At 43.3% G+C, this 12000-nt stretch overlaps 1 protein-coding gene across 1 annotated transcript in view; it reads right to left on the bottom strand.

Annotated features, from left to right (window-relative positions):
* Nucleotides 1-12000, bottom strand: part of AMDHD1 (amidohydrolase domain containing 1) — a 28217-nt gene that overhangs the window by 13745 nt on the left and 2472 nt on the right. The window lies entirely within an intron of this gene.

Genomic DNA, 12000 nt, shown 5'->3' on the forward strand with positions numbered 1-12000 from the left:
CGTCAGACCAATAGACCATCATCTATCCTAGTATCCTGTCTTCCATATATATGTATAACAGAGAAAGAGAAAATATATTTTAAAGATGACCAAAAAATTGATTTTCTTTTTGCCACAAGAGAAATCATTAACTGATGCTTTTCATTTGGCAACAAAATGATATATTACATATAAGATTTAAGGCCTTGGTCTAATGTCATTTTCCATTATTGATATTTTAGTATAATTAAATATCACATAGCAGCTCCCTTATTTCAATCTCCATGCATGAATTTAGTGGTATTCTTGCCTTGAAAATGCTGTGACCATGACAGGAATCTTACCAAGTGTACCAAGACACTGTGCGCATTCCCAAAAGTGAGAGAAGAAAAAACAGCAACAGTAGAGAATATGTAGTTTCCCCTCTGTACATTTGGTGCATACGCTGCAGTTCTGCTCAGGCAGCTTTAATTTGCTGAGCTGGCAGCTCTGATGCACATTACCTGAGGGCTTATGCAACTTGGCCCATTACAAAGGTTACATTTTTCACTTGGATGAGCTATTTTATATCAATACATTTTTCTTCCTCATCAGACATTCAGGTCTTTGCTATTTTCCACTCAACCTGTCAAACATACTAATTTTGACCATTGCAAGACCCCCTCCCCCCATCTCACTCAATAATTGAACTTTCCATTTTTCTGACAGAATTTCATGGCCATAAGAACATAAGAACGGCAATACTGGGTCAGACTAATGGTCCATCTAGCCTAATATCCTGTCTTCTGACAGTTGCCGGTGACAGATGCTTCAGGGGAAATAAACAGAACAGGACAGTTTATCGAGTGCTCCATCCCCTATCATCCAGCCCCAGCTTCTAGCAGTCAGAGGTTTAGGGACACCCAGAGCATGGGGTTGCATCTCTGACCGCCTTGGCTAATAGCCATGGACAGACCTATCCTCCACAAATTTATTTAATTCTTTTCTAAGCCCAGTTATAATTTTGACCTTCGCAACATACATGTGGCAATGAGTTCCACAGGTTGACTGTGCATTGTATGAAAAAGTACTTCCTTATGTTTGTTTTAAACCTGCTTCCTATTAATTTCATTGGGTGACTCCTAGTTCTTGTGTTATTTGAAGGGGTAAATAACACTTCCCTATTCACTTTCTCCACACCATTCATGATTTTATAGACTTCTATCATATCCCCCCTTAGTTGTCTCTTTTCTAAGCTGAAAAGTCCCAGTCTTTTTCATCTCTTCTCCATATGGAAGCTGTTCCATACCCCTAGTCATTTTGTTGCCCTTCTCTGTTCCTTTTCCATTTCTAATATAGCTTTTTTGAGATGAGAAGACCAGAACTGCACACAGTATTCAAGGTTTGAGCATACCATGGATTTATATAGTGGCTTTATGATACTTTTTTTCTTATTTTCTATCCCATTCTTAATGATTCCCAACATTCTGTTTGCTTTTTTGACTGCCGCTGCACACTGAATGGATGTTTTCAGAGAACTATCCAAGATGACTCCAAGATCGCTTTGGTGAGTGATAACATCTAATTTAGACCCCATCATTTTGTGTAGGTATAGTTGGGATTATGGTTTTCAATGTGCATTACTTTGCATTTATCAACTTTGAATTTCGTCTGCCATTTTGTTGCCTGGTCACCCAGTTTTCTGAGCTTTTTAACTCTTTGCAGTCAGCTTTGGACTTAACGATCTTGAGTGATTTTGTATTGTCTGCAAACTTTGCCACCTCACTGTTTACTCCTTTTTTCAGATCATGTATGAATATGTTGAACAGTACTGTTCCCATGGGGGACCCTGCTATTTACCTCTCTCCACTGTGAAAACTGATAATTTATTCCTATCTTTTGTTTCCACTCTATTAACCAGTTACTGATACATGAGAGGACCTTCCCTCTTGTCCCATGAGTGCTTACTTTCCTTAAGAGCCTTTGGTGAGGGACATTGTCAAAGGCTTTCTGAAAGTCCAAGTACACTATATTAACTCGATTACTCTTGTTCACATCTTTGTTGACCCTCCTTAGATAGTTCTAATAGATTTGTGAGGCATGATTTCCCTTTACAAAAACTGTTGACTTTTCCCCAACATACTGTGTTCATCTACCACGTATGTGTCTGATAATTCTGTTCTTTACTATAGTTTCAACCAATTTGCCTAGAACAGAAGTTAGGCCTACCAGCCTGTAATTGCCAGGACCACCTCTGGAGCCTTTTTTAAAAATCAGCATGACATTAGCTATCTGCTAGTCATCTGCTGCAGAAGCTGATTTAAGCAATAGATTACATATCACGGTTAGTAGTTCTGCAATTTCATATTCGAGTTCCTTCAGAACTCTTGGGTGAATCCCATCTAGATCTTGTCACTTATTAGTGTTTAATTTATCAATTTGTTCCAAAACCTCCTCTACTGACACCTCAATCTGGGACGATTCCTCTGATCTCTCATCTAAAAAGAATGGGTCAGGTGCGGGAATTTCCCTCACATCCTCTCCAGGATGTGAAGACTGATGCGAAGATACTGATATGAAGACTGATGCAGGATGAAGACTGATGCAAAAAATGAATTTAGCTTCTCCACAACAGCCTTGTCTTCCTTGAGTGCTTCTTTAGCACTTTGATCCTCCAGTGCGTCCGCTCATTGTTTGGCAGGCTCCTGCTTTTGCCGTACTTAAAAACATTTTGCTTTTAATGTTTGTGTCTTTTGCTAGTTGCTCCTCAAATTCTTTTTTTGGCCTGCTGATTACACTTTCATAGAATCATAGAATATCAGGGTTGGAAGGGACCTCAGGAGGTCATCTAGTCCAACCCCCTGCTCAAAGCAGGACCAATCCCCAATTAAATCATCCCAGCCAGGGCTTTGTCAAGCCTGACCTTAAAAATATCTAAGGAAGAAAATTCTACCACCTCCCTAGGTAACGCATTCCAGTGTTTCACCACCCTCCTAGTGAAAAAGTTTTTCCTAATATCCAACCTAAACCTCCTCCACTGCAACTTGAGACCATTACTCCTTGTCCTGTCCTCTTCTACCACTGAGAATAGTCTAGAACCATCCTCTCTGGAACCACCTCTCAGGTAGTTGAAAGCAGCTATCAAATCCCCCCTCATTCTTCTCTTCTGCAGACTAAACAATTCCAGTTTCGTCAGCCTCTCCTCATAAGTCATGTGTTCCAGACCCCTAATCATTTTTGTTGCCCTTCGCTGGACTCTCTCCAATTTATCCACATCTTTCTTGTAGTGTGGGGCCCAAAACTGGACACAGTACTCCAGATGAGGCCTCACCAATGTCGAATAGAGGGGGACGATCACGTCCCTCGATCTGCTTGCTATGCCCCTACTTATACATCCCAAAATACCATTGGCCTTCTTGGCAACAAGGGCACTCTGCTGACTCATATTCAGCTTCTCGTCCACTGTCACCCCTAGGTCCTTTTCTGCAGAACTGCTGCCTAGCCATTCGGTCCCTAGTCTGTAGCTGTGCATTGGGTTCTTCCGTCCTAAGTGCAGGACCCTGCACTTATCCTTATTGAACCTTGTCAGATTTCTTTTGGCCCAATCCTCCAATTTGTCTAGGTCCCTCTGTATCCTATCCCTGCCCTCCAGCGTATCTACCACTCCTCCCAGTTTAGTATCATCTGCACATTTGCTGAGGGTGCAATCCACACCATCCTCCAGATCATTTATGAAGATATTTAACAAAACCGGCCCCAGGACCGACCCCTGGGGCACTCCACTTGACACCGGCTGCCAACTAGACATGGAGCCATTGATCACTACCCATTGAGCCCGACAATCTAGCCAACTTTCTACCCACCTTATAGTGCATTCATCCAGCCCATACTTCTTTAACTTGCTGACAAGAATACTGTGGGAGACTGTGTCAAAAGCTTTGCTAAAGTCAAGAAACAATACATCCACTGCTTTCCCTTCATCCACAGAACCAGTAATCTCTTCATAGAAGGCGATTAGATTAGTCAGGCATGACCTTCCCTTGGTGAATCCATGCTGACTGTTCCTGATCACTTTCCTCTCATGTAAGTGCTTCAGGATTGATTCTTTGAGGACCTGCTCCATGATTTTTCCAGGAACTGAGGTGAGGCTGACTGGCCTGTAGTTCCCAGGATCCTCCTTCTTCCCTTTTTTAAAGATTGGCACTACATTAGCCTTTTTCCAGTCATCCGGGACTTCCCCCGTTCGCCACGAGTTTTCAAAGATAATGGCCAATGGCTCTGCAATCACATCCGCCAACTCCTTTAGCACTCTCGGATGCAACGCATCCGGCCCCATGGACTTGTGCACGTCCAGTTTTTCTAAATAGTCCCTAACCACCTCTTTCTCCACAGAGGGCTGGTCATCTATTCCCCATGTTGTGATGCCCAGCGCAGCAGTCTGGGAGCTGACCTTGTTAGTGAAGACAGAGGCAAAAAAAGCATTGAGTACATTAGCTTTTTCCACATCCTCTGTCACTAGGTTGCCTCCCTCATTCATTAAGGGGCCCACACTTTCCTTGGCTTTCTTCTTGTTGCCAACATACCTGAAGAAACCCTTCTTGTTACTCTTGACATCTCTCGCTAGCTGCAGCTCCAGGTGCGATTTGGCCCTCCTGATTTCATTCCTACATGCCCGAGCAATATTTTTATACTCTTCCCTGGTCATATGTCCAACCTTCCACTTCTTGTAAGCTTCTTTTTTATGTTTAAGATCCGCTAGGATTTCACCGTTAAGTTAAGCTGGTCGCCTGCCATATTTACTATTCTTTCGACACATCGGGATGGTTTGTCCCTGTAACCTCAACAGGGATTCCTTGAAATACAGCCAGCTCTCCTGGACTCCTTTCCCCTTCATGTTAGTCCCCCAGGGGATCCTACCCATCCGTTCCCTGAGGGAGTCGAAGTCTGCTTTCCTGAAGTCCAGGGTCCGTATTCACACTTGACTATCCGGAGTTTATGCTCCTTTCTATTTTCCTCAGTAGGATTTGACTTTCAAGTTTTAAAGGATGTCTTTTTGTCTATGATTGCCTCTTTTACTCTGTTTGGCCACGATTGAGGGGTGGGGTTTTTTGTTCTTTTACTTTTTTTTTTTTTTTTTAATTTGGTGTATACATCTAGTTTGAGCCTTTATTACAGTGTTTTTAAAATTTTCCATCCAGTTTTCAGGCATTTAACTCTTGTGACTGTTCCTTTTAATTTCTTTTTAACTAGCTTCCTCATTTTTGTGTAGTTCCCCATTTTGAAATTGAATGCTCCTATGGTGGGCTTCTTTGGTATTCTCTCCCTCCTCCCCCTGATGTTAAATTTAATTACATTATAGTCACTATTATCGAGTGGTTCAGCTATATTCACCTCTTGGACCTGTCCTGTGTGCCACTTAGCACTAAATCAAGAATTGCCTCTCCCCTTGTGGGTTCCAGGACTAGCTGCTCCAAGAAGTAGTAATGAACAGTGTCCAGAAATTTTATCTTTGAACCCCTTCCTGAGGTGACATGTTTCCAGTTGTTACGGGGGTAGTTGAAATCCCCAATTATTGTTGGGTTTTCTGTTTTTATAGCCTCTCTAATTTATCTGAGCATTTCACAAGCACCGTCGTCATCCTCGTCAGGTGGTCAATAGTATATTCTACTATACTCTTTTTATTGAAGCATGGAATTTCCAGCCAAAGAGATTCTATGGTACTCTTTGATTCATTTAAGATTTTTAGTATATTTGACTCTATGTTTTCTTTCATATATAGTGCTACTCCCCCACCATTGCAAACTACAGTGTCATTCCTATATATTTTGTACTCTGATATTACCATGTTCTATTGATCATCATCATTCCACCAAGTTTCTGAGACACCTATTCTGTCCCTATCCTCATTTACTACCAGGCACTCAAGTTCACCCATATTAGTATTTAGACTTCTCACATTTGTATTCAAGCATTATAAAATTTGTCAATATTTAGTTATCTGCCTTCATGTGATATAATTGAACCGGACTCTCTTTCGTTTGACTGTTTCTCTTCCGTTCCTATCTGTACTTTATCAACTTCTATCCTCTCCTCTTTACTAGGACATAGAATATCCTCTTCAATAAATCCTCCCTTAAGGGATGTGTCTGTTCCAACAACGTGCTCCTCCGCACCTGTCAGCTTTCCCCCAGCCCTCAGTTTAAAAACTCCTCTTCTACCTTTTTAGTTTTACATGCCAGCAATCTGATTTTGTTTTGGTTTATGTGGATCCCATCCTTCCTGTATTCGCTCCTCCTTTTCCAAAACATTCCCCAGTTCCTAATAAACATAAATCCCTCCTTTGAACACCATCATCTCATCCATACATTGAAACCCTGAAGTTCTGCCTATCTAAGTACCCCTGCATGAGGAACTGAGCATTTCAGAGAAACTGTGGTCCTGAACTTTAATCTGTTTTCTGGCATCCTAAATTTGGCCTCCAGGCCTTTCCCTATGTCATGGGTGCCTACATATACTATGACCACCGACTTCTCCTCAGTACTGCCCATAAGTCTATCTACATGTCTCGAGAGGTTTGCATTCTGCATAAGGTTGCCAACTTTCATAGATTCATAGATTCATAGATATTTAGGTCAGAAGGGACCATTATGATCATCTAGTCTGACCTCCTGCACAATGCAGGCCACAGAATTTCACCCACCACTCCTAAAAAAGACCTCACACCTATATCTGTGCTATTGAAGTCCTCAAATTGTAGTTTGAAGACCTCAAGGAGCAGAGAATCCTCCAGCAAGTGACCCGTGCCCCATGCTACAGAGGAAGGCGAAAAACCTCCAGGGCCTTCCAATCTGCCCTGGAGGAAAATTCCTTCCCGACCCCAAATATGGCGATCAGCTAAACCCTGAGCATATGGGCAAGATTCATCAGCCAGATACTACAGAAAATTCTTTCCCGGGTAACTTGGATCTTACCCCATCTAAAAACCCATCACAGTCCATTGGGCCTATTTACCATGAATATTTAATTACCAAAACCATGTTATCCCATCATACCATCTCCTCCATAAACTTATCGAGTTTAATCTTAAAGCAAGATAGATCTTTTGCCCCCACTACTTCCCTCGGAAGGCTATTCCAAAACTTCACTCCTCTGATGGTTAGAAACCTTCGTCTAATTTCTAATCTAAATTTCCTAGTGGCCAGTTTATATCCATTTGTTCTTGTGTCCACATTGGTACTGAGTTTAAATAATTCCTCTCCCTCTCTGGTATTTATCCCTCTGATATATTTATAGAGAGCAATCATATCTCCCCTCAACCTTCTTTTAGTTAGGCTAAACAAGCCAAGCTCCCTGAGTCTCCTTTCATAAGACAAGTTTTCCATTCCTCGGATCATCCTAGTAGCCCTTCTCTGTACCTGTTCCAGTTTGAATTCATCCTTCTTAAACATGGGAGACCAGAACTGCACACAGTATTCCAGGTGAGGTCTCACCAGTGCCTTATATAACGGTACTAAAACCTCCTTATCCCTACTGGAAATACCTCTCCTGATGCATCCCAAGACGACATTAGCTTTTTTCACAGCCATATCACATTGGCAGCTCATAGTCATCCTATGATCAACCAATACTCCAAGGTCCTTTTCCTCCTCCGTTACTTCTAGTTGATGCGTCCCTAGCTTATAACTAAAATTCTTGTTATTAATCCCTAAATGCATGACCTTACACTTCTCACTATTAAATTTCATCCTATTCCTATTACTCCAGTTTACAAGGTCATCCAGATCCTCCTGTAGGGTATCCCTGTCCTTCTCTAAATTAGCAATACCTCCCAGCTTTGTATCATCTGCAAACTTTATTAGCACACTCCCACTTTTTGTGCCCAGGTCAGTAATAAAAAGATTAAATAAGATTGGTCCCAAAACTGATCCTTGAGGAACTCCACTGGTAACCTCCCTCCAACTTGACAGTTCACCTTTCAGTAGGACCCGTTGTAGTCTCCCCTTTAACCAATTCCCTATCCACCTTTCAATTTTCCTATTGATGCCCATCTTATCCAATTTAACTAATAATTCCCCATGTGGCACAGTATCAAACGCCTTACTAAAATCTAAGTAAATTAGATCCACTGCATTTCCTTTATCTAAAAAATCTGTTACTCTCTCAAAGAAGGAGATCAGGTTGGTTTGGCACGATCTACCTTTTGTAAAACCATGTTGTATTTTGTCCCATTTACCATTGACTTCAATGTCCTTAACTACCTTCTCCTTCAAAATTTTTTCCAAGACCTTGCATGCTACAGATGTCAAACTAACAGGCCTATAATTACTTGGATCACTTTTTTTCCCTTTCTTAAAAATAGGAACTATGTTAGCAATTCTCCAATCATACGGTACAACCCCTGAGTTTACAGATTCATTAAAAATTCTTGCTAATGGGCTTGCAATTTCTTGTGCCAATTCTTTTAATATTCTTGGATGAAGATTATCTGGGCCCCCCGATTTAGTCCCATTAAGCTGTTTGAGTTTCGCTTCTACCTCAGATATGGTGATGTCTACCTCCATATCCTCATTCCCATTTATCATGCTACCATTATCCCTAAGATCCTCTTTAGTCTTATTAAAGACTGAGGCAAAGTATTTGTTTAGATATTGGGCCATGCCTAGATTATCCTTGACCTCCACTCCATCCTCAGTTTTTAGCGGTCCCACTTCTTCTTTCTTTGTTTTCTTCCTATTTATATGACTATAGAACCTTTTACTATTGGTTTTAATTCCCTTTGCAAGGTCCAACTCTACTTGACTTTTAGCCTGTCTCACTTTATCCCTACATATTCTGACCTCAATAAGGTAGCTTTCCTTACTGATCCCTCCCTTCTTCCACTCCCTATATGCTTTCTGCTTTTTCTTAATTACCTCTCTAAGATGCTTGCTCATCCAGCTTGGTCTACAACTCCTGCCTATGAATTTTTTCCCCTTTCTTGGGATGCAGGCTTCCGATAGCTTCTGCAGCTTTAATTTAAAATAATCCCAGGCCTCCTCTACCTTTAAACCCATAAATTCTTCAGTCCAATCCACTTCCCTAACTAATTTCCTTAATTTTTGAAAGTCAGCCCTTTTGAAATCAAAAACCCTAGTTGCAGATTTATTTTTGTTAATCCTTCCATTCAATTTGAACTGAATTAGCTCATGATCACTTGAGCCAAGATTATCCCCTACAACCATTTCCTCTATGAGATCCTCATTACTCGCCAAAACCAAATCTAAAATGGCATCCCCTCTAGTCGGTTCAGCAACTACTTGTTGAAGGAATCCATCAGCTATCGCATCTAGGAAAATCTGAGCCCTATTATTATTACTAGCACTCGTCCTCCAGTCTATATCTGGGAAGTTAAAGTCTCCCATGATCACACAGTTTCCATTAGTATTTACTTTATTAAAAACATTAAAAAGGGCTCTATCCATATCCAAATTAGATCCCGGCGGTCTATAGCACACCCCAAGCACTATCCCAGGGGAGGCTCTAATAGTTTTCTTCCCCAATTTAATTATTGCCCAGACAGACTCAGTCATATCCATTTCATCGCTTCTTATTTCTTTACATTCTATCTCATCATTGATATACAGTGCTACTCCACCACCTTTACCTTTATTTCGGTCTTTCCTAAACAGCACATACCCTTCAATACCTGTAGCCCAGTCATGACTACTATTCCACCAGGTCTCTGTTATACCTATAATATCTGGTTTCACTTCCTGCACCAGTAACTCTAGTTCCTCCATTTTGTTACCTAGGCTCCTTGCATTAGTGTACAAACATCTTAATTTTTGCTGTTTGGCCTCACTCACATTCTGTACCCTATTAGGCACGGTTATTTTACTACCAGTATAACCTATTAGACTTGTATCTACACTGCCCTTCCTCCTACCTACAGCTGTATCCACTCTTACTTCATTTTCTTTCCACTCTATGCTAAATTCTGGCGTGGAGATTACCTGGACATCTCCCAACCATCTCCCCCAAATTCCTAGTTTAAAGCTCTCTTAATCAGTTGTGCCAGCCTCCATCCTAGAAGTCTATTTCCTTCCCTACTCAGATGAAGTCCATCCCGAGAGAACTGTCCTCTATCCATGAATGCCTCCCAATGGCCATACATCCCAAAGCCCTCCTTATAGCACCACTGCCTAAGCCATCTATTGATAGTCATAATCTTGTCACACCTTTGTTGCCCTTCTCTAGGAACAGGCAGAATCCCACTAAAGATCACCTGAGCCTCAATTTCCTTAAGCGTCCTCCCCAGCCTAGCATAGTCTCCCTTAATACTTTCCAGCGAGAATCTAGCCGTATCATTTGTTCCCACATGAAGGATAATTAGGGGATTCTTTCCCACTCCCTTTAGAATCCTTTTTAACCTCAGGTCTACATCCCGTATCTTAGCACCTGGAAGACAGCACACCCTCCTATTTTCTGGATCAGCTCTGGTTACAGGCCTATCTATTCTTCTCAGTAAAGAGTCCCCAATCACATAGACCTGCCTTTTCCTAGTGACGGTGCTATTCTCCAGTCTATCCCCTGTTCCCTCTGGCTGCAAGTTTTTTCCATTCCCATTCTCCCTTGTAATCCTTTTTAACCCATCCTGTATCCTCCTGGGGCTCATATTTGGTGTAATCTCCATTAACTCTTCCCCTTTTCCTATAGGACTAACCGCTCTTCTCTTCTTCCTTGCCCTGTCACCTCCAGTGACTACCTGCTGAGCCCCTTCTTCATTTTCCAACTCTGCAAACCTATTCTGAAGCTCTATTTCTCCTTCACTAGCCCGTCTTTTCCTCTGCCTAGTTCTTTTAGTCACATGCTTCCACTGACCACTTTCCTCACCCAGTCTCCCCTCAGAATTCCCTAGTCCTGCTTCCATCTGCAAGTCTGAGCTTTTCCCTTCAGATACCTCATGTCTTTGCTCCATAATCTGCTCAAACCCCTTCCTAAACTCTACCAGACTTTCCACCTGCATCTCCAAACCTCTGATCTTTTCTACTCGCACAAAATGGAAAACCCCTGCCCCACCCTCGGCCCCACCCTCCTTCGAGGCCCCGCCCTTTCTCTGAGGCCCTGCTCCCATTCACTCCATCCCCCCTCCCTCTGTCACTCACTCTCCCCACCCTCACTCACTCATTTTCACCAGGCTGGGGCAGGGAGTTGGGGTGTGGGAGGGGGTGAGGGTTCCGGCTGTGGGTGCGGGCTCTGGGGTGGGGCCAGGGATATGGAGGTTGGGGTGCAGGAGGGGGCTCCGGGCTGGGATTTAGGGATTTGGAGTGCAGGAGGGGGTTCTGGGCTGGGACAGGAGGTTGGCGTGTGAAGGGGTCTGAGGGCTCTGGCTGGGGGTGCGAGCTCTGGGGTGGGGCTTGGAATGAGGGGTTTGGGGGGAAGGAGGGTGCTCTGGACTGGGACCGAGGGGTTCAGAGGGTGGGAGGGGGATCAGGGCTGGGGCAGGGGGTTGAGATGCAGGAGGGGGACCAGGGGTGCAGGCTCTCAGCAATGCTTACCTCAAGCAGCTCCTGGATTCTGCATCATTTCCCACCTCTGGCTCCTATGCAGAGCCGCGGCCAGGCGGCTCTGTGCACTGCCCCGTCTGCAGGCTGCCCCATCTGTAGGTGCTGCCCCCACAGCTCCCATTGGCTGCGGTTCTTGGCCAACGGGAGCTGCAGAGCCAGGACTTCGGGCTTGGGGCAGGGCAGTGCGTGGAGCCCCCTTGCTGCCCCTACGTGTAGGAGCTGGAGCGGGGGATAAGCCGCTGCTTCTGGGAGGCACGCAGCGCGTGGAATGATGGCAGGCAGGGAGCCTGCCTGAGCCCTGCTGCGCTACTGACTGGACTTTTAATAATAATTATTCCAGAATTTACCTTACTTTTCAGCATACTCGTTTAAAAAGAGTTTGTGTGTCCTGTCTCACCTTCAGCACTCCGACACTGAAGTTTTGGGCATAGCAACTTAAGGCACAAGTGTGTTGGCACACTTAAGCCAACGGCTGTCTTTTAAAAACAACAAAGTA

This window comes from Lepidochelys kempii, chromosome 1 (genome assembly GCF_965140285.1).
Source record: "Lepidochelys kempii isolate rLepKem1 chromosome 1, rLepKem1.hap1, whole genome shotgun sequence".
Lineage (NCBI taxonomy): Eukaryota > Metazoa > Chordata > Testudines > Cheloniidae > Lepidochelys > Lepidochelys kempii.